We start from the raw sequence: 23,841 nt of genomic DNA, 5'->3' as shown, positions 1-23,841 counted from the left end.
CAACAATCTGGCTTATCATCACATATTGATTCATAGGCCCAATTCGGCTTTAACAGTATAGTGCTTACATAGAGTAGATTGAAGAATAATAACTGGAGTGAACATCATTGACCAGATTAAAACTGATCGAAAAAAAAATTAAAGTTGATCCAATTTTCAGTTTCGAAAGCCTCTTTCGGATTGAAGTGAAGAAGAAGAAGAAGAAGTCTTTATTTAATTTACAAAATTACAAAATTACATACATGTAAAATAGTATTTCAATTACAGTGAAATTAAATAAAACTAAAAATAAATTCCTTATAAAGACAAACAACATGGTCCGAATTTTTGACCGTCCATGGAGTCTATGATTTATTGTTGCATTTTGTATTTATTTATTTTTGTATATATATATATTAATATATATATATTAATACATATATATATTTTTTTTTATTAAATTATTATTATTATTATTTTTATACTGTTATTATTATTATTACCTTATATACTTCCTTCTTTCTGTCTTAACTATACAATATAAAACATAAAGCATTAAACTGAAAATTGAAAACTGGAAAGCAAAAAATAGATTTATAATTATCCTGGATTAATAAGTGATACTCGTTTTGCATAAGCTACAGTACAATACTGAACCAAAGCAACCCAGTCTTTGCCGTTCAAATAATCCACAAAGCTCTGTCTAGAAAGAGTAGGCGAACCAAAGTAACGACCGCGCAGTTCAGCCAATGCTGGACAATCCGCCAGGAAGTGGAACAGGTCCTCATACTCATTACTGACACATAGATTGCATTCAAGGTCGGTATTCTTAAAATATTTGTAATTCAACGATAATAGATCACCTCGAATTTTAAATATCCATCTCATTGATTTCAAAGAAAAATCATCAGCTAAATACAATCTATTTCCTAAAGTATAATGAAGTTCTTTATAAAATGGGTGACAACTTGTATTAAATACCTTCAATTTGCAAATGTTATTAAAATCACTGTTTAAAGATTCAATTATAATATTAAGCGTAGTTTTCCACAAAACGCTATTGTTACAATTTGTGAAGTTTAAATTAAAATAAATATTAAATTTTTCAGCTTGACTCTTAATTTCTGAAAACCAAAAAATATTCTTTTTTATTATTTCAGTAGCTAAAATTTTGGGATATCTATTTTCGGAAAGGTTTAAGGATCTGAGTAGATATTTATAGTGCAGTTTTAATGTGTAAAGGAAAATAGGCGGTAATTTGGTTTCGAAATGTATTAACGCTGAGGGTGCGTATTTTGGGCATCTCATCAATCTCTTCATGAAAAAATAAAGAACCCTCTCAACCTCGTCATATCTTTTCCATCCCCACAATTGGGCACCATAGCAAATGATATTTCTAGTAACCGAGTTGAAAATTCTAATTTTTGATGAATATGAAATATTATTATTATCAATAAATTGTGACCATATTGAGTTTACGCTCAGTTTTGCTTTTGATGACTTCTTTTTAAGTGTTTAGACATAGATAATGTGGGGGTAAGAATTATGCCGAGATATTTATATTCACTGACCACTTCAATTCTGTTTAAGCCCAAAAACCATTTCTCATTTTTGGCTGGTCTACCGCCATTTTCGGATTGAAGTGATTTGACCCGATAATTCTATTACCAAGTATCTCTTTGAAGTCGTAAAAATCTTGTTTGTCTCTAATATTTTTTAAATTCTATTTTTTAAGTTAGTTTATAAAACAGTTTGATGATTAGAAATAATTGTTAGTAAATGTAAATGTGTACAAAACGGTGGCTATTGATCTGAATTTTCTTATTTGGACAATCATTGATTCCATTTCTACCATTTTAAAAAACCAATTTGTTCAAAGTGTGGCTCTGTAATTGACTTCAACCAAACTCTGAGGAGGAATGGTACAGACATTGTGATGTCATTGTTGTTAATGAATCTTTTGAAACTAATGATATCTGTACTAAATACTTTATTTACAAACTGTTCAATATATTAATTTACTAACTATTCTTTATTTATTTTTTTGGGGGGGAAATAATCCTTTTATTAATAAAATAAATGGTGTATTTTCTGTCTTTCACTTCTGCCAGTTTTAACTGCAGTAAACTTGCAGTCAGCAAGTGATGTTCTCAAATAAACTTTGTGTCACAAATAACATTAAATTCTGACATTTTTCATTTCATTAACTATTCAAACACTTGGCTTGATAATGAGTACGTTTGTGCTTCTACTTATTTAAAAAAAAAATATTTAAAATGGAATTGCGTTGTTCAATTAAGCTCTAACAGCAGTATATCTTTATTATTTATTATATTTTAAAATTTGATGAAAATTTATTATTTTTGTAACAATGATTTCCTAAAAATAAAAATAAAAGAATAATTTTTCTGCTTTAATCTTCTTATCTTTAGGAACAACTTAGATTTATGTGAAGAAAACTTTTTGTATCGTTCTACTCTCTATAAGATAGGGATAGTGACTTAAAATACCATTTCTTTTTTTTTTTTTATAGTAAGGTGTAACCATTAACTGGACTGAAGTGGAACTTAGTCTATTTATCTTTATAAAGTGGCCCAGATTCCAGCGGTCAAAGGGTCAAGCCTGAGAGCAGTGTGTCTCAGTACACTTTTTTATTTCAATTTATTTTTTAGTCTTATAAAAGTCCGTTCAATTCTCTATTGAGACTAACAATTAAAATTTTCTCGTGAAATGTAAAGAAAAAAGACATATCGATTTTAATCGTAGCCCTATGCATTTCTTTAGGCTACAAGTCGATGTTCTAAATTCCAGATTCTTGTTAGCTTCTTTTTCTTCTGCTTTTGTTTTAGCTTTTTAGTTTCTATTAACGCTGAGGAAGTACCCTAAAAATGATTCTGTGAATTAAATATTATACAAGGCTCCTAAATATTTAATAAATATTCTAGACTTAAAATAAGTTTTTTCTACGATATAGAAATTAAACAACGCTTCTAATATGTTAGTTCCAGTACAGTATTGATTGGATCGTTTAGAGGTTAGTGAAACCCATCTGCTCTAAAACCCATAAAATAAATTATTGTATACAAATGATGCAAATAGTATCATGATTTGTACATTCGTTGAAAACTTTATAAAAATCATTAATCAAGTTACTTCTTGCTTCTTCATTAACCACTGCTTCCTTAACTATCGTATTTGCCTCTCTTATACGTGTTGAACCCTGCTATTATTGTCGAACAGTCAAGTAGAAAGTCCATGGAATAGATACTTAAAAAAACTAACAAAGGGCTGGCCTGACTGAACTATCAAATCGAGTTGCAATCAATATAGTTATTTGTTCGCTTAGAGAAAAGAAACAGGCTGCAATATTCACCTTCTATTCTTGATGAAAGAATAAATTATATGATTATTGGAAGTATGAAGTGAGAAGTTAAAGACAGAAAGGTGACATTAAACTTTTTAGGGAAGGGATTAGCTATGAGGTTAGCATACTGGACTCCCATGCGGAGGTCCCGGGTTCGAATCCAGCAGCTGACCGTTAGATTTTCTCTTCCTAGGAGCTTCTTACAGCTCACTGTCCGGTGATGGACAGTGTTGTCTGTAAAGAGAGAACACTGTCCGGAGGCCGGCAGTGCACTGGAAAAAGCTCCGGGCGCTAATAACCTCAGCTGTTGATGCGCAAAAAAAAAAAAAAAAAAAAAAATATATATAGTTATTTGTTCGCTTAGAGAACAGAAACAGGCTGCAATATTCACCTTCTATTCTTGATGAAAGAATAAATTATATGATTATTGGAAGTATGAAGTGAGAAGTTAAAGACAGAAAGGTGACATTAAACTTAGAGAACGTTATTGATGGATTTTTTTTTTTTAATCAAAGCAAAACATTAATCAAATAGTGTTAAACAAAAGAACAAGTTTTTGGGTTATAATTGAGGAAATGGGCGCTAATAACCCTGCAGTTGATGCGCCGAAAAAAAAAATTGAGGAAATGGCCTTTAATAAAATTGTGTAATATTTACGAATAATGTATTTTAGAAATTATATAAATATTTGGTTATTCTAAGCGACAGAAGTATTACTTAAAAAATAAATAAATAAATAAATGATATGAGCCTCAATACTCGTAATCGGAACATTCACATGCATTGAATGGATCAGAGAGGATAATACAAGAGCTATCTGGTTGCATCACTTTTAGAGACCATTTTTTAACTCTACACTGTCTTCTTTTACCTGATATAACCTGATTATGGAGATATACTGTTTATATAGCTCTACTGATATACGAATATTTATACTATTTATCATAAAATGATTCAGGTTCCGGTGATGTATATATATTATATAATAGGGGTCACATTTTTATGCAGGTCATTTTTTAAAACTTATGTAACGATATTTATTTTAGTACTACTTCATATACTTTACTTATCTAAATGGATACATTTATACTTTCATATATTTATTTACTTACTAAATCTTTCTCAACTATTATTATTCTAGAAAACAGAATATCCCTTTTAAATCAAGGATTTGGTTGATTTTTCTGAGGTAGAACTCACACCCTGGAACTGATCTTGTTAAACACAAATAAAAAAAAGTAAATAGAACTCTTTGAACCCACCATTTACAAATTTATATAATCCATGTTTTAAGGAAGTATTGTGACCAACTTTTTGAGATCTACGAGGGTCGTTTGAAAAGTCCGTGCAAAAATAAAAACTACTTAATTTTTTGGGGTAAACCATTTTTATTTTTCAACATAGTCTCCTTTTAGGTTTATACACTTCGTCCAACGCTGCTCTAGTTTGTTGATCCCTTCCGAATAATAGGATTTGTCCAAGTCTGAAAAATAGCCATTCGTTTCTGCAATCACCTCCTCGTTTGAATAAAATCTTTTTCCCGCCAGCCATTTCTTCATATTGGGGAAAAAATAGTAGTCCGAGGGAGCCAAGTCTGGAGAATAGGGGGGATGTGAAACGAGTTGGAACCCTATTTCCATTAATTTTGCGACCACAACAGCTGAGGTGTGAGCTGGTGCGTTGTCGTGATGGAAAAGGACTTTTTTGTGGGCCAATCGTAGGCGTTTCTCTTGCAGCTCGGTTTTCAAACGGTCCAATAACGATGAATAATATGCACCTGTAATAGTTTTACCCTTTTCCAGATAGTCGATGAGGATTATTCCTTGCGAATCCCAAAAGACAGTCGCCATAATCTTTCCGGCTGAAGGAACGGTTTTCGCCTTTTTTGGCGCAGATTCCCCCTTGGTAACCCATTGTTTAGATTGTTCTTTGGTCTCAGGAGTGTAGTGATGTATCCATGTTTCATCCACTGAGACGAAACGACGCTTAAAGTCCTGCGGATTCTTCTGGAACAGCTGCAAACCGTCCTTGCAACACTTCACACGATTTCGTTTTTGGTCAAGCGTGAGCAATCGCGGCACCCATCTTGCGGATAGCTTTGTCATGTCCAAATGTTGATGCAAAATATTATGTACCCGTTCATTCGAGATGCCCACAGCACTAGCAATCTCACGCACCTTCACTCTTCTGTCATCCATCACCATGTCATGGATTTTATCAATGATTTCTGGAGTAGTAACCTCAACAGGGCGTCCAGAACGTTCAGCGTCACTTGTGCCCATATGGCCACTCCGAAAATTTTGAAACTGTTCTAATCGAAGGTGCAGAGTCACCATAATGTTTATCAAGCTTCTCTTTAGTCTCCTGAGGCGTTTTGCCTTTCATAAAGTAGTGTTTAATCAACACAAGAAATTCTTTTTCGTCCATTTTTTGAAAATCACTCGACTTCCTCGATTCAAACGAATGCCAAACACAAAGAAATAGACCGATCTGGCTGAAACTTGGTTTGTGTTCTTCCAAGAGATGCTACTAACTAAACATAACCTCGATACGCGCCAGTGGTGCTATCTCTCTGACTTTGCACGGACTTTTCAAACGACCCTCGTAGTTTTCATAGAAAAATTGTTTTTAAAGTGCCATAATTATCCTATTACACAAGCTTACTCATTCTCTCTGTTGCGACACGATTGACGTTTCTAATACGGAACTAGCTAAAATCTAGTAACTTAAAGAGCTAATTAATTGATGTTTTAAAATTGAATTGCTAACTGCTAGAATAATAAACGATAAAACTGTCATCACTCATCTTTACTGGTTACTCGTTGTATTTACACACAACTTAACAGATCTTGCCCCTCTTTGCCAACCGCTTCTGCTCTCTGACTCTACAAAAATTTCTCTAGCTCAATTCTCAGATAATAATCTGATCTCAAATCTTCAGTTCTAAATTATTATTACTGTGAAAGTTGTATAAGTAACTCAGAACATTAAAATAACTTCTCATCATAAATTTAACAGATCGTCTAGGAACAATTTTCTCACAAAAATGTGATATAGAGTCCATAAATATAGATAGCTTCTAAAATATTTTAATTTCATGTCTAGTCTAGCAGAGTAAAATATTGCCAGTACTGAGGTACAATATACCCTGAGTCAGCCATCCTTACAGTGAACTATTCTGCAATAAACAATAGCCTGTCCGGGTCCATTAACCTGGCGGCACTTTGGTTGAATTTTGAGACAAAACTTTTGCACCGAGCTCGAAACACATTGCACTCTTATGCACCACCAAAAAAAAATCTAAATTCGCCAAGGAAAAGCCACAATAAGCAATTAAAGTTTTTTTCCCGCCAAAAAAAATTTGGCCGGATTTGATTGAAACTTACTTCATTATGTTAAGTACACTTTGCACTCCATTGCACCACTTAAAAAAATTCATTAACTTTAATAATTACGGAGATATGGCCATTCAAAAGATCAAAGGAATTTGCCGCAAACACTGAATTTCGAACCGCGACTTAGTATACAGGTAGAGGAGAGCTAGCACCAGCTAGAACCACAAAAAAAATCTAATAAAATATGCACACATTCAGAAATATAAGGAATTAAAGTGCTAAAAAAAGCATTAACTTGGCGGCACTTTGGTGGAATTTTGGGTAAAAAATTATTGCACCCTGCTCAGAACACTTTGCACTCCTATGCACCACCAATAAAAAAGCTAGCACCACCAAGGAAAAGCCTCAATTTTCCATTTAAAGTTCCGCGCGAAATTTAAATTCAAAAAAAATGAGTCTTATTTGCGGGAAAATTGGAGCGCTTTTTTCCAAAATAGCAAGTACTAGTATTAGAACAACTAGCCCCACACAGGAAATGCCAAAAATTAGCATATTTTCAAAGTAATTTACAAATTATTCGACCGATTTTCCCGCCAACTTACCTTTAACCGGAAGTGCTCTAAATTGAATTGAAACTCATCCTATTTTGTTCATGGTAGCTAGCACCAATATGCACCACAAAAAGAAATTTTGAATTTACACTAAAAGCTGAGATATTGATAATAAAAGTTGCACTGACAGACGTGACCATTAACTTTGCGGCACTTTGGTGGAATTTTGAGAAAAAAATTATTGCACCCAGCTCGGAACACTTTGCAATGCCAATAATAAGCCAGCAACACAACGGAAACTGTAAAAATTCACCAATTGTACGCCAAATATAACTTTAACCGGAAGTGCCCTAAATTGAATTGAAACTCATTCCATTTTGTTCGTGATAGCTAGCACCAATGTGCACCACAAAAAGAAATTTTGAATTTACACTAAAAGCTGAGATATTGATAATAAAAGATGCACTGACAGACGTGACCATTAACTTGGCGGCACTTTGGAGGAATTTTGGGTAAAAAATTATTGCACCCTGCTCAGAACACTTTGCACTCCTATGCACCACCAATAAAAAAGCTAGCACCACCAAGGAAAAGCCTCAATTTTCCATTTAAAGTTACGCGCGAAATTTAAATTCAAAAAAAAATGAGTTTAATTTGTGGGAAAATTGGAGCGCTTTTTTCCAAAATAGCAAGTACTAGTATTAGAACCACTAGCCCCACACAGGAAATGCCAAAAATTAGCATATTTTCAAAGTAATTTACAAATTATTCAACCGATTTTCCCGCCAACTTACGATTAACTTGGCGACACTTTGGTGGAATTTTGAGAAAAAAAATTATTGCACCCAGCTCGGAACACTTTGCACTCCTATGCACCACCAATAAAAAAGCTAGCACCACCAAGGAAAAGCCTCAATTTTCCATTTAAAGTTACGCGCGAAATTTAAATTAAAAAAAAAATGAGTTTTATTTGTGGAAAAATTGGAGCGCTTTTTTCCAAATTAGCAAGTACTAGTATTAGAACCACTAGCCCCACACAGGAAATGCCAAAAATTAGCATATTTTCAAAGTAATTTACAAATTATTCAACCGATTTTCCCGCCAACTTACCATTAACTTGGCGGCACTTTGGTGGAATTTCGCGCGTAACTTTAAATGGAAAATTGAGGCTTTTCCTTGGTGGTGCTAGCTTTTTTATTGGTGGTGCATAGGAGTGCAAAGTGTTCCGAGCTGGGTGCAATAATTTTTTTTCTCAAAATTCCACCAAAGTGTCGCCAAGTTAATGGTAAGTTGGCGGGAAAATCGGTTGAATAATTTGTAAATTACTTTGAAAATATGCTAATTTTTGGCATTTCCTGTGTGGGGCTAGAGGTTCTAATACTAGTACTTGCTATTTTGGAAAAAAGCGCTCCAATTTTCCCACAAATAAAACTCATTTTCTTTTAAATTTAAATTTCGCGCGGAACTTTAAATGGAAAATTGAGGCTTTTCCTTGGTGGTGCTAGCTTTTTTATTGGTGGTGCATAGGAGTGCAAAGTGTTCTGAGCAGGGTGCAATAATTTTTTACCCAAAATTCCACCAAAGTGCCGCCAAGTTAATGCTTTTTTTAGCACTTTAATTCCTTATATTTCTGAATGTGTGCATATTTTATTAGATTTTTTTTGTGGTTCTAGCTGGTGCTAGCTCTCCTCTACCTGTATACTAAGTCGCGGTTCGAAATTCAGTGTTTGCGGCAAATTCCTTTGATCTTTTGAATGGCCATATCTCCGTAATTATTAAAGTTAATGAATTTTTTTAAGTGGTGCAATGGAGTGCAAAGTGTACTTAACATAATGAAGTAAGTTTCAATCAAATCCGGCCAAATTTTTTTTGGCGGGAAAAAAACTTTAATTGCTTATTGTGGCTTTTCCTTGGCGAATTTAGATTTTTTTTTGGTGGTGCATAAGAGTGCAATGTGTTTCGAGCTCGGTGCAAAAGTTTTGTCTCAAAATTCAACCAAAGTGCCGCCAGGTTAATGGACCCAGCCTGTCCACTATCAGACTAGAAACAAAAAGCCCCTCAGAATAGATGGATGTAACTTCTCTCATTCCAGTTTTTACTATTTACCAATCTCCGGACTATCAACTGCTTAGTGCCTACTCTGTTAGCGAATTCCACAAAAATTTAAGATGCAAATTTGATATAAATAGTATGATTACGGAAATGGTTTTTAGTGTGATGTGTGCTAGCATGCAAAGTTAAAAAAACAACAAGAAAAAGCTATTCGCAAGGAAATTGAGGAAATTGATAAAACCAGTCGTGAAGCTACCATTCACTTTTTATTTAAGGGTAGAACCTAAATAGATTGTCAAGTTAGATCTTCAAAGAAGATACAAAACTTTCTTCTTCTTTTTTTATCACGTCATGGGAATATTAAACATGTGTTCCCCGTAGGAGCTTAGTCTAGTAAATTTTTCATCTAGCTAATACTTCTTATTTCTGCAGCAAGAAAAAGTTTTTATTTTTATTTATTTAACAGACAAGATGTCGAAGTTATGTCAGTGTCAATATAGTCAAGTGTCACAAAATCATTCTTTTCCCAACTGGTAGACAGATTGAAACTGCCACAATATATCTTGCATTATTTGACAGAAAAGGGCTGACTAAGGTGATACTTCTTTTAAACGTATACTTCATCCTATAACCTTTTATTCGGTTACACCTCGTAAATCTTGGCTTTTGTTTTTATAAAATTTATTTGTGTTTCAAACTGAAGTTAATTTCTACATAAATAACAAATAATAAGAAGCTCCTTTAATCAAAAAAAGGATATTTTTATCATAATAGTTGAATATTCTGGTGTGAAATGGTTAAGACTTCAACAGAAAACCTCCAACGATGGAATGTTGCGTGGTCTCACTTCCAATGTTCATAAGGATAGTTCCATGAGATCAGTGGACAAGATCTCTCCTCCAATGAGCCCGTCTCTCATCCCGATATATCAGAAGCCTAAATTGAAATTGTCCTGGCACTTATAACGTACACAGTACTTTTTTAACAAGCTCCTGCATGTTTTGGAAGGTGTTTTGGCCTTCAGAGAAATACAGCTATTAGCAGTTCACGAAGTACCCTTCTATAAAGAAAACGCAGGTGCTGAACGCATTTGTTTTTTTTGTTTTTATTTCGGCGGACATTTTTTTTGGTGAATTCTTGGGTGTGCCAAAACGAAAACTTAAACTTCATCGGTGTTTTGTTTTGATATAATCTCAAGTGATGAGCTGTCCTTACTGCTTTACTAATTTGGAGATCGCTGTAACAAAGTTCAAGACGCTTTATAGGTAAGTGAAGAAATCAAATTTCTCCATACAAATCAGGTAAACAAACCACTGAAGTTGGTTGAAACCCAAAACTGGTTAAAAATGAAGATTTAAAAAGCATGATACGCAGTAAATCTAATTCATTCTGTGATCATCAGAAAAAAAAAGAATTGTTTTGTGAAAATAAAGAAGACTTGTATCGGTTGTTTTGACTCTCACTGTTAGTACGAGCGTATAAACGGCTGAAGCTGTCATCGAAGTGCATCAATACTATTAATGCAGTAAACAGGGGTCTGCGTGGGTACGCATTCTTATTCAGGCTGATTGATATCCTTACACCAATTTAGATACAAACACTATAATAAACTGAGGTGAACTGGAAATTTTGAAGCACTAAATGTTAATACACTGTAAAACATTTTTATTGGATGGACTACAATGCTTCTGGTTACCCTACTTTTTTTTGCTCCTTTAAAAGCTGAGATGAGAAAATTAAAATATTTTATTTTAGAACACCCACTTCTAAAGGTGAAGGTTTTATTACCACTTTCTCCGCACCAGTTCACAATCCACGCACTTTACAAGGCCTACGCAATTTTAGTTTCTTTATAAAAGTAGTTCTAAGAGGAATAACTACTTGTATATGATTTTAGAATGTGAGACTGATGTGTTCACTAAAAGAGGCGTAAATAACAACGCATTTTCTTTTAAGGCTTTTTAGATAAAAATAACATTAAACAAAAAAAAAAAGAATTAATTGTTTGTGTGAAATGTTTTAAACTCACCTAAGTATGTGGGTTACTTACAAGACTCTATCTTCCTTTTGTTGATGGGTAAATCTGTGGCCTTCAACATTTCCACAGAAATATGCACGTATATAGGAAGCAGTCTTCTTTGAAAATTGGTAAGACGGAGACGGATCAGCATTCAGAACCTGGGACTCATTAACAACAAATAAGTGTTTGTGGGTAATCGAGGGTACAGTCCATGCATTGTATACAGCATCAGATCTTAATCTAAATTCGTAAAATAAGTGAAATATTTGAATAACCAACCAAATAAGACTCGAATACCATGAGTTGCAGGAAATAAATGAATATGAACAGTTTAAAAAAAAATATATTAATTTCAGCTTTGGTTGAAGTTGGTAGATATTTATTTATTTATGTAAAACGCGTCAAGAACTCAAGATCACTGGCACCCGGAGTCTTCTCCGGAACACAACTGGCCTCCGCACACTGTTCTGTCGTTACCACTGTCTCTAACCGGACCAGTGAGCTGCAAAAAGCTTCTTCCTACTGGGAAGAGAAAAATCTAATGCATGTTATACACAAACCAAGGAGTTCCACGGAGATATTTTACCTATTATTACTTTTGTTTTTGTTTAAATATATACATAACATTAATTTGCAAATATTAAAGTAATTATTTTCAAGCAAAAGCTTTAGATGTTTCTTCTGTTTTATTTCATGTCTACTTTCATCACACTAGTTCCCATCTCGTCTTTATTCATACATTATTATTTCTACTTATCTGCATTTAAAAATAACCATCTCTTTCTTAATATGTTATGGGTTCAATTTTATTATTTTTGTTAATTTTTATTAATAAAATTGTATTCACTAACATTTTTTAGATTTATTTTTCCATCTTTAACAACGAACCAAAAACTCAGAGAAAAATCTTTTCAAATTAGTCCAGATTCTTGCTGAAATTTTCTGAGTTATACAGTCCTTTCGTCCAAGCCATCTTAGTAGCACGAATGAGCAGCTGATGGTCAGTAGTGTCTGTAAAGAAGCACAAAGCTAACTAATAAGTGATTCAGTACGACTTACATTCTCCTTACTTACCCTTGAATGTTCTTCTTCCATTGTTCGTTGCCAATGTAGTAAACGATTATTTTGTGAAAACATCTTAAAACTTCTGTGATAAAACAAATGAAACACCATGGTTATAGGGAAACTGTTTTATTTTAAACTTTCTATTGAGAGATTTTTCGTTAACCACCAATTGTAAAAGTGACCATTATTACAAAAAAAAAAAATTTGAATAATAAATTGGGTGAAAAATATAATAAATATAGAAAGTCACATTCAAATGGGGTGAAGATAGATCCGGTTAATGCTATAAATATATCAGTATCATTTTTCTCTAGCGAACGACATCCCCAGGGAATGGCAGAGCTCTTAGCTATGATTGGGGACCCTCGTCCACCACATTTTCATTTCACTTCAGCTGTGCATCATTAATAAAAGCCAGTACCAAAGGTGAGAGGTAAGTTTCATTTTAGGTGCCAGTCCTTCCACCACAAAAAAAAATCCTTCAAGCACGACTAAGAGCATGATGCTAAATTTGCAAAGAAACGGTGATGTTTCATCCATCTTACCCTACCCCAAAAAAATGGATCTTGTTCAAAAAATATTTTATGAGTTTAGAAAGCGTGACGCAAATATAATATGGAGTACTTCTCCAATAAGGTCATGCTTTCATGATTATCGTAGAGGTCCTTACATTGTTAGAGTATCAACTTTGAATGTGTCTGTGTCCAGGCCATAACTAATATTGATGATGATGACTCCAGTTCCGTATTTGAAATCCATTATTTAGCTAGGCTTTCCCGCTTAGGGCTCTCAGTTATTCTTTGGGTCCCATTTATTCTTTGTCAACAGACAGTTTTGTTTTTAAAAGTGAGAATACTATCTGGAACAAAGCGCAGCTTTTTTTTAATGTGCCGCGAATAACCTTAGCTTTAATACTTTTTTAAAATAGTAATTATTTCACAGTTAACATGTACTAATCATTAAATCATAAAACGAGGGAAGTGATTAGATATGAGGTTAGCATACTGGACTCCCACGCGGAGGTCCCGGGTTCGAATCCAGCAGCTGACCCTTAGATTTTCTCTTCCTAGGAGCTTCTTACATCTCACTGTCCGGTGATGGACAGTGTTGTCTGTAACGAGAGAACACTTTCCGGAGGCCAGCAGTGCACTGAAAAAAGCTCCGGGCGCCAATAACCTTAGATGTTGACGCGCCTTAAATCATGTAAAAAAAAAAAAAATCATAAAACTTTAGCACTGGGAGCATGCAAAGAGCTTCACAACTCATGTTGAAGTGGGTTATACTGGATAGATAGTGGAAGCACTTGAATTAAGAAGTTTCTTTTAAACTTAGCAAAATTAATTGATAAAAGAAAAAACATACAAGTATTTATTCATTAAGCATGAAAAATTTGTTACAATTCATTTTAAATTTAAAATTATCTCAACGTACCGAACTAAACAAACGATACAAACTTCTAGCCAGGCTACTCGACAAACGCTCAAAACTCTCACTACAGAACAAACGACGACTCTATACAGCCCTTCTCACACCAATATGTACTTACGGACTCGAACTTTACGGTACAGCTAAAAAATCCAACCTCAATAGACTACAAACACTGCAATCCAAAATTCTCCGCCGCATACTAGACGCTCCATTCTACGTAAGCAACCACACTATACATACAGATCTCCAAATTCCACTTATCTCCGAACTTGCCAAAATTCGATACAAAAATTTTCACCAAAAACTCTCACTGCATCCCAACCCTTTAGCTGCAAACCTGTCTACAACTACGCTACCCTCCAATCCTCGATGACGGCTGAGGCGCCGTTGGCCCCGTGACCAACTGGGTGACTAACGGCGGCCATCAATGGATGACCGTCATTCACGTCTGCCACGCTATTCACATACATTCATCGCATTTACCTATTGTACCTGTAGGTACAGGTGTAAATTTCATTAAAAGGATAATAAAAAAAAAATAAAAAAAATTATCTCAGTAAAAAATCATAGAATCGTTGGTAGATGTTTTATAATTTTTTTATACTTTTATTAATTTAATGCAATAGGAGAAAAAAAAATCAATATAATAACTTTTAACCTCCCTTCTAGTTACAAAATGCTTGAACTCAAATGTAAAAGCTTAGCCCCTCTACTTGATATAGAATTTTAATATCATACGTTATTTCTTTTGAATAACACATCATTTACTTAGTTGATTATAGTCCATTATTACAGATATTGTTCATTTTATTTTTATATTGTTCTATCTTCTTTTGGTAGAAAAACTAAACTTTAAATCAAAACTACAAAAAATAAAAAGCTGAAATAATGATCAGAGATAAGAAGTTTCTTTATAAACAAAAGTAACTACCAAAACTTTTTTATTTAAAGAATTGGTCATTAATTCCACCAAGAAAAAAGTTTTTTATTAGAAAAATAAAATAAATTATGTTCACCATTGTATTATTTTTAGTCTCTGATGAGAGGCAATTCATCGCCCGAGTAAAGTGATTCCATTAAACTCGTTTAAAGTGAAACAGCTTCACAAAAAAAACAAAAATGTGTATATTTTTTATCACGAAAGAAAAAACGAAAGCACACTTTGTGAGAGCATGAAGGGATTGCTACAAACTGGATATTTTTAAGGGTTGTTTAATGTTCATGGTATCTTACAAAACTTCAAAGAAATTCTCTGCTTCAACATTATATGGTTTAGTAAAATTCCATGCCTTGAAAATTACTTCTTGTCTGTGGCATTTAATGCCTTGCCCTTAACTAAAGAATACAGCTAATGTATGCATCTTTTTTCTAACTGTAAGAGTGTTCCTAAAAGAGACTGCTTTAAGTAAAAAAAAAAAAAAAAAGTAACAAACGAACAAGTTGAGAAATAAAAAAAATAAACCCATTTTTTTCCTAAACGGTTAAATAATTTTTGCAATAGTGTGAGCAGCGTTATCCTTTAAATACATGATTTATTGCTGTTATAATTTATTTGTTTTAAGGAATTTACCTTATCCAAGGGAGCCTTTTTTACATAAAAGTTCATACAGATCAAGTAGCTGAAATTACAAAAAACAAAAAAATATGAATAAAACTTTTCTTATTAACTTAACTAATAATAACATGTTACTAGAGGTTCGATTTTATGTTCAATTCTACACAAAACTGATTTTGTGACTACATACAATGTAGTAAAACAGATCATTAAGTTTGTAAACGCTATCTATCCACTTGAATTAAATCATTTACTCCATTTACACTACCATATTTTTAAATACAATTTGTTCTCAAACTTTCATAAATTTGTAAATCAAAGAAGTGCTGTAAAGTTTTTTAACTTTTACAAATTGTAAATAACGCATATTAATTTTGTTTCTATTTCATACTTCATATGAAAATTCAGACTGAGCTGAGAAAAACTTAATTTGGAAAATTATTTTGTTTATTTATTATCTATTGGAAATTTTAATTATTATTGTGTGCCACAATAATCCACTATTTTTCTATAATTATTATTACAATTAATTTTGAAAAATATGTACATATATTGTGACGAAGTTGACCTGGGCAGAGAAGAAAGGCCTACATTGTTCTAGGGGTTAAGCGACCAAAGTCGGTATCAGGTCACCACTGTGTAGACAAAAGGGCCGGTCTCTACCTGAACTAGAAAGGAAAGGGCTAGATTGCTCAAGGAGTTAGTGACCTGTGTAAAAGCCAGCTAAGAGAAAGGCCTCAGTTGGGGTGGTGGCATATGTGTTTTCCCAGCCAGTGATTGACAGGTAGGAGCGAGACAGAGTGTAGGAGGAGGGCGGCCCCAGCTGAGGTGGTGGCAGTATGTTTTCTCCAGCCAATGAACGTCAGGAGGGCGTGGAAACTTATGCTCAGAGAGTTGGAGGAGGGCAGTCCCAGTTGGAGGGAGGCACGCAGTTAAAAGGAGGCAGACACAGCTGGAGAAGTCAGTTTTAAGAAGTTATTAGAGTTGTTAATCAGTTTTTAATCGAGTTCTAAGAGTTTTACAGTCTTGTAGTTTCTAGTCAGTCAGTGAGTTTTGGAGTTAGTCTTGGAGAGTCAGTGTTGAGACATAGTTAGAGAGAGTCAGTGTTGTGGAGTGCTTCAGTGGTAGCTAGTTGGGCAATTAGTCAGTTGATGAGTAGAGCTGTGTTAGTGCAGCTGAGACTAGTGCAATTCGGTGCAGTGCGGACCAGGGGTCAGTCGTGGAACAGTTTTGTGGCGTTACGTAGTGAGTAAGTAACAGTAAACTGTTGTAAATGGTGACTGTAATGAATAGCGTTAGTTGCCAATAAATGTTCATGTTAGTTAATGTGTGAATAAATCAGGTTATTACTTACAAATTTAGCGAGTTTTATTATTTAATCAAACCCACACATATTATTTAATAACTAGTGGCAGGCATTAGTTATAGTTGTGAAGTTTTTAGTAAAACTTTACAATATTATTACGAATGTAATGATTTTTTAAAGACTTAATTTTATATTTTCTAAGACGCATTCTTATAGAGACAGTGACTTTAGCGATTTCTAATCTTGTAATCTGCAGAGTTAATAATGAAAACCCATTTTGTTGTGGACAGTCTTTTATTGTATCATTTACCTCAATCAATCTAATTAAGCAGATCTGTCTAAGATTTGTTTTATATGATTAAAAGCGCTGGTTATTCATTTATAAATGAACGCTTAATGATTAGATTTCTATATAGAATGGCTGTAGGCTGAATTCAATGCGATCTTTGAGTTGAGAATTAAAGCTCTGTTGAGTGACAATGTCTGTGACTAGAAATTGGGCGAGTGTAAACGTTGTTTGTATACGTGAATGAGTTGATGAATATGGCTTTAGTTAGTGAAATAACCAAACAGATGCATGCATCAACTATTTCAGCAAGTAAATTTATATTATGTGAGTGTTTAGGAAGTTAGATGATGTTTATTTGTGCTGTTAGGTAGGAGTACTCGCTAGAATACCAAGATTCATGAACAAGTAGCTAACCCACATTTGTTTATAGGAAAGATATGCTAGAACATTAAAAAACATTTTTTAAAGTAATGTTCCACAATCCAATAGCCAATCCAATAGTTATTATTAGAAAGAAAAATACCTCTACACTGCTCCAGGCTTCATTATTGTTTCTGATAGTTACCAATCTGACTTAGTACTGTTTACTTTCATAAGAAATAATTTAAAATTGTTATTATATATTTTTTGAATGTTATCAACGTACTTATAAATGGACTCATTCCATTAACAGACAAGACAGAAGACACACCAACCCTGTAATGTAAAAATATTACTTTGTAAACTAGCCCTGAAGATGACCTAGTCCGTAGGTCGAAAACTCGGCAGAATAAATGTATCACGACTGAAATGGCAATTATTTTTTTATCCTATAAGGATTATACTTTATACCTCGATCTATGAGAAGAAAAAAATTATTTCTGTACCTCCAAATCCCCCTTGAAAAACAAAATTATTACTTTTGTTAGGAAATCCTGCTAATAAAAAATGTATTCATTATAACATTTAATAAAAACGCTAAATTACAAATAATAAGAAGTCCATGAACAGACAATTCAGGTATTTCATTGCATTCAACTACTAAGCAAGTAAATGAACCTGTTGTCAATCACTTAAATTGAAACTAAAAATATTGAGTTGATAAAAAATTAGATTACGGTTTAATCATCTGGTCATTACAGATTATACTGTTTTTCTACCTTTTTAGCGGGATTCTATTTTTAGAAGAAGTTTATTGTGTTGATTCTGATTAGATGGGTGATGCCAATTTCAGATCGAACAGAAAGGCAATATTTATACACACACAAACAGAAACAAATACCATCCACATATAAAATAAACACACACCAATGTGTGTGGTAAGTCAACGGTTATTCCGGCACTGATAAAGTGTTGCAACAGTTTAGGTCTGTCAAGATTAATTAAGTTCTTTTTGCGATTCAAGCTTGAAACTAATATTAATTAACCATAATTGGTAGAATTACTGTATAATATCTAAGTAAAGATATTTCAACATATTTACTTCCGACAATTTGATTTCGACAATCTTTTACTACTTTTACACTACTAAACAAAATAAGTCATTTTGCACAGACTATGTTCTCCATATGTTTGCATTACTGCAAATGAATGCAACAAAACAATGTAATATAAAAAATTGATTCTTATAATGTTCAAAACAGAAGAAACGAATAAATAGAAATTGAATTATAAAAGCAGTAAAGTTACAAACTTAGTTGCTAAGTGCTGCAAGTTCAACTGTCCAATCATCCAACCATTTTATCTTTCAAACATTTCTCTCGCAGGCAAAGAAAGAGAAAAATAGTAAAGGAAATACTTTCTTTTCCGGCTTTTCCTTTATCTACTAACATCTGGACTTGATACCATCCTTCCAGTCTTCTTAGGGCGCTCCATCCATCACATTATTTCCGATCTGCCTTTCTTTCTGACTTTATATCTTACTGCAGCGTAATCTTCGCACTTATTTACCATTACTGTTTCATACAGGTTCACTAAGTTACTTATTATATGTGTTATTGTTATCCCAGGATTATGGAGGAATAAGAAAAAGTAAACCTCTTTCTTTCGCTTTCAACAATGGTCATTTATTATTTGAAATACTTTAGCACTTTTGATACTGCAACAAAAAGTAAATTAAACTCGCTGCTTTATCTGTTCCTTTTTCAACCAGCGGCGTGGCTGCTTACTTTCGCCAGGAATAACATTTATTAGTGTAAGGGAACACCAAATCGTCAGATAAGAAAACCTTTAATAAAAAACTACTTTCCCACAATTATCTGTTATGGTCCAAAAATTAAATTCCTCACCTGGTTCACCACCTTTTCTTGCAAATAAAGAGATCAAAGAGAGGTCAACGCGAATATATGCAAACAGAACGCAAATCAAAATTGAGGAACTAGACTGCAAACTCCACTCAGCTACCAACTTAAATTAGTCAATCCTTAATAATAATGAACTTGTGTAGTGTACTTAATTATTGCGAAAGCCTTTTGGCATAGAAATAGTAGTAATTAAGTATGAATATTTCGATAGAACATTTGAAAAAAAAATGAATGTTTTCTCGTACTGTAGTGGTTGCTTTTACCAATTTAATTTTATATTAAATTTGAAATGGTATCAACAAACTTGAAATATGAACTGGATAGAATTAATAATGTTAAATTAATTCAAGCATGAATATTATGCAACATATTGTATCTTCAAGCAAAATTTGTTATACAAGAAAATGTTTACTTTGCAAAATTTTCTGACATAGAGTGAACATAATGTTCATTATTCAGAATTAATTAAGTAGTGGTAGAAAATTGAGTCTGTAAAAGCTCTAAATTTTTTTCATTTTGTTACTCTTAATTAATTCTTATACACAAACTCATCTAAATTTCTCAATTTCTTTTAAAATTGAAATTATTACTACATCACCTCCAGGACTTGGCTAGAAAACAAAATAAAAGTATCTACAACTAAGTAGAGACTTAGTTCTGTAAATGTAGATGCAGTTTATAAATTTGAATGTGTTTTTTTCGAATAACTAGTACAATTATTCAGTGAAAAAATGCTTCTTGCATAAAATTATGGTAAATCATGAATCATTTTATTGATAGAATATAACTTGAGGAAATTACACATTTGTTTCAAAAAATATTTGATGAGGAAAGATAAGATAGATGGGACGGGGCCTACGCCCCACGGCACCGCAGCCACAAAAGGCTTATTGAGCCAGCCCCTTCTTAGTTCTAGTAAGCGAACCCTCCCCTCCTAAAGAGGTTGAGGACTTTCCCTACTAGTTCTTTTTGCGCTACTATCTCCTTCGGCCTCAGCGTTCCAAAGGTATCATTTCAGCGCAATCGAACAGCAGGTGAGAGGCCGTTTCCTCCTCTTCCTGACTTAATCTGCTCAATGGTTCCGAGCTAATAAGCCCCACCTTGCGCAGATGCTTCCTGAACCTACCGTGCCCCTGTGAATAGGCAATCAGAGTAATCTGATTTCTACCCAAGCACAGGGTCTCTTTGGTTCTTTGCTTACACAGTCAAGGCGTCATAGTATTGCTGTGTTTAACCCCAGGACACATCACCCAATTCTTTTCATGCTCCCTCCAGATCCAATCACTGAGAGCCGCACGAACTTACGAAATTACGCATTTGTTTCAAAAAATATTTGATGAAGAAAACTTCAGTGTACCCTTCCTTATACATATACATATATGTATATATTTACTGGGGCACACCCATTTCTTTTGATGAGAGATGAGATTAGTTTGGAGGAGTAAATGCATTATTTGTTCATTTTAAAACAATTCTCTCATTTAGCGTATACCACAATCATTCTTAATGAGATTGTGGTAAGAAAGTTACCTTTTAGGGTTTCGAGATTTGCAGGAAGAGAAAGTTAAAGAAGAGATTCACACAAAGTTTTATACTTTCTCAAACAGCTGTAATTTTCTATGTAAATCTAGACGGAACCACTGATTCAACCACATTATTCGTTGTAAATAACCGTTTAGGTTAGGGAATAATAATAACAATATACTACTAAATTGTCAAGATTTCTGAGAAAGTGGATATCCAAGAACTATGCTAGGAACAGGAAGTGGACCCAGTTTAGAGTTTTCCTTCTCACAGGCTAACTATAGATATAACTTCGGCAAGTTTTTATTCAACTCAGAGAGCCTTGTCAGACGCTACAAAGAAGTAGATTAACGGCTCCAAGGCGATGGATGGATTGGGAATTGCGGTATACAGGGCTTAAACTTAATAATAGGGCAGATTTAGTCGCAAAATATCTCTGCCAAGATCATTATTAAATCCCGGTTGGTAATTTTGTAGGACCGGCTACCGGCCTTAAAAGCCTTTAAGTTATGGGAAGTATATTTAGGCTGGACTGGAACTATGCATGAATTGAATAGTGAATTGAAAGTCAGAAAGAAGTCTTTCACGTCTAGGTACCCCAGTTAGACTAGACTGTAGGGGCAACAAGATGGCAGATCGCTTGTATGGAGAACAGTCCTGCCTAACATTTTCCTTAACATTTTCATAGCAAATAACTTGTCAGTGCGGCCATCAGAAAATGGTTCAGTGGTCGCAGGTGTGGTGGAGAGATACAAGAGAAAAGAAGTCCAGAGGCAGACGTAATAATTTATTATCAGCTACTCGTCTAAATTTACTTCAGCATTACCCCCAGTAAGTCTGAGCACCATTAGCCTGAACCTAGGTTCTTTAAACAGGCCATTGTAGATTGAACAAATACGTGCTTCGCATGAGCCTGACTGAGAATAGTCTGTGCACGTTCTGTCAGAAAGAAGATAAAATAGCGCGCTGTACATATTGTATCAGTGTGAAGGGCTGGTTTGAATCAATTCCAGCTATTCGGAAAAGGAAAAAATCCACGCTTTCATACTTTGCCCACAAGTCTTTTATTAGATTCTTAAGTCTACTTAAACTTCAAGAGTGGAGGGCTACTCTTTTTAGAGGATGTAAATGAAGCCTCTGGATCGAGCGGGCGTAGTATTTTGTCAATCTTTATTGACATATTAAAGAAGGTGTTTAAAGTTCTTTAATTTTATTTTTATGATAGGCAGCTAGACATTAATAGAGTACCTTTCGTCTGTAATGCCATCTAGATATCTAAAAACATCTAGATTTCTAAAAATTTCAAAGACTCTCATTTCACTAAAATACAATCAAGTTTTTAGAAATATTATTTAGCTAGAATAAAGTTATTTCTTCAACCTTAAATTTGTTTTATCTTTTAAAATTAGAGACGTTCCATTTCATTTTATCTTACCTGGTCCTCTTTTGACAAGGAAAAATTTCAACTTTCTGTAAATGAAGTAATCTTTTACAGGCAGCCTGGTACATAAAGGAGGCTGGAGGTTTATATCTTCAACTATTTTGCGTTGGCCAATTTCATACGATGTAGAATATTAGATCCTTTGCTTTCATGTTACTCCAATTCTAAAGAAGAACAAGGAAATGGCATTCTCTTTTCTTTAACGTAAATGTTTAATTTAGTAGTAACATTCAACGACTAAACAAAATTTGGATCTAATTAAAAACAAAAATAGAGAAAAAAAAGTGAGGTAGAACTACTAAAATGCAATCAACAATTTTAGTATGGCAGATATACCGAATATATTCATGGATTTAATATGAGTCCATCTTTACTGACTTAATTCAATGTCAGTTAGAATTCATTCGTGATAACATCTTTTTCGATAAAATACTGTTTTCTAAAAGTCACGTATTCAATTTTGGAGGACACAATAATAGTAGAAATGAAACTTTAATAGGATGAGACAAAACTGGAGAATTCCAAGTCATCGACTCTCGGATAAATTAGAAATTAGATTCGTTCTTCGTCTGCTCCATTTTTAGAAGCAGCTATTGGACAGTAAGCTCGATTGATAGATTCACTACGATTGTAAATGTTTTGAATATTTCCCAAATCTATATAATTTTGAGATATTTATTTTTGGGCCTCCATGGACAGAATTCATCAATAGAAAGTGCAATTTTCCGGATTTTTCCTTTCTTCATTATGCAAGCTTTAAGAAAAGTCTTCACTCATCGTTCTAGTACGAATTTTACAACAATTAAAAACCTATATGAAAGTTCACAACATATATAATTCTCATAGCGATACCAGAATATAATTAATTCAAAGTCTAACTAATAGATAAAATAGACTCAAGAGTTTTAGCCAAACTATTCCATAAATATCTACAATAATGAGTTTTGAAATAAGACTTTCTAGTGCTACTAAATCTTCTAAGTTAGCTCCAGAAACTCTTGAGCTACTAATTCTTGGATATCAATTCGTGACCAATGTTGCTTAGGGATACAGCTTCCCACGTTAAGAGGGAATAAAAGGTCCAATTACATTAAAAATAAATGCTTTTTATTCGGAAATTAAAAAGAAATAAGCTTCTTATTCTTCCCATATAAAAGTAGCATACACTAAGTGCACAGAAATTCAAGACCTTTAAACAAAATAATAAATTTTTATTAATTTTTTTAGACTGCAATGAGTGAATTAAACAATAATAATAATAAAGCTTTCTCGATATTTCATTACAGTAAAAAGCTCAAATAAACGATGATGTTTTTCACAAAGCAAAGTAAAAGGAAAAACGAAGGTTTACTGCCCGAGACTGCAGTAAAAAGAATCTCAATGTTGAACAACATGCGATAGAAAGATATATTTTTTTTTGCACCCTTTAAAGCGAGAAACTGTTTCTTATAGTTGAAAACATCTAGATCTAATCAGTTTGGTTCTTTATGTTGTTGATTTTGTCCGAGATTTGTAGCTTTGTTTTGACTCATCTTTAGAAATTGGATGAAGAATCTTATGGTTCCTCTCCGATTGTAGGAGTATCCAGATACTATCAATTTTACACTTATCTGTTGTACTATTTCTCCATGTATGCCCAAATCTCTTCAC

General features: G+C 33.5%; 1 protein-coding gene across 1 annotated transcript in view; it reads left to right on the top strand.

The window, feature by feature from the left end:
• Positions 1-23,841, top strand: part of LOC141452675 (neuropeptide F receptor-like) — a 290,310-nt gene that overhangs the window by 110,011 nt on the left and 156,458 nt on the right. The gene's annotated exons all lie outside the window — the stretch shown is intronic.

Source organism: Rhodnius prolixus, unplaced genomic scaffold, assembly GCF_049639745.1.
Source record: "Rhodnius prolixus isolate KJV_2025 unplaced genomic scaffold, Rpr scaffold_3, whole genome shotgun sequence".
Taxonomy (NCBI): Eukaryota; Metazoa; Arthropoda; class Insecta; order Hemiptera; family Reduviidae; genus Rhodnius; species Rhodnius prolixus.
Note: the sequence above shows the minus strand (reverse complement) of the source record. Positions and strands in the feature narration are given on the sequence as shown.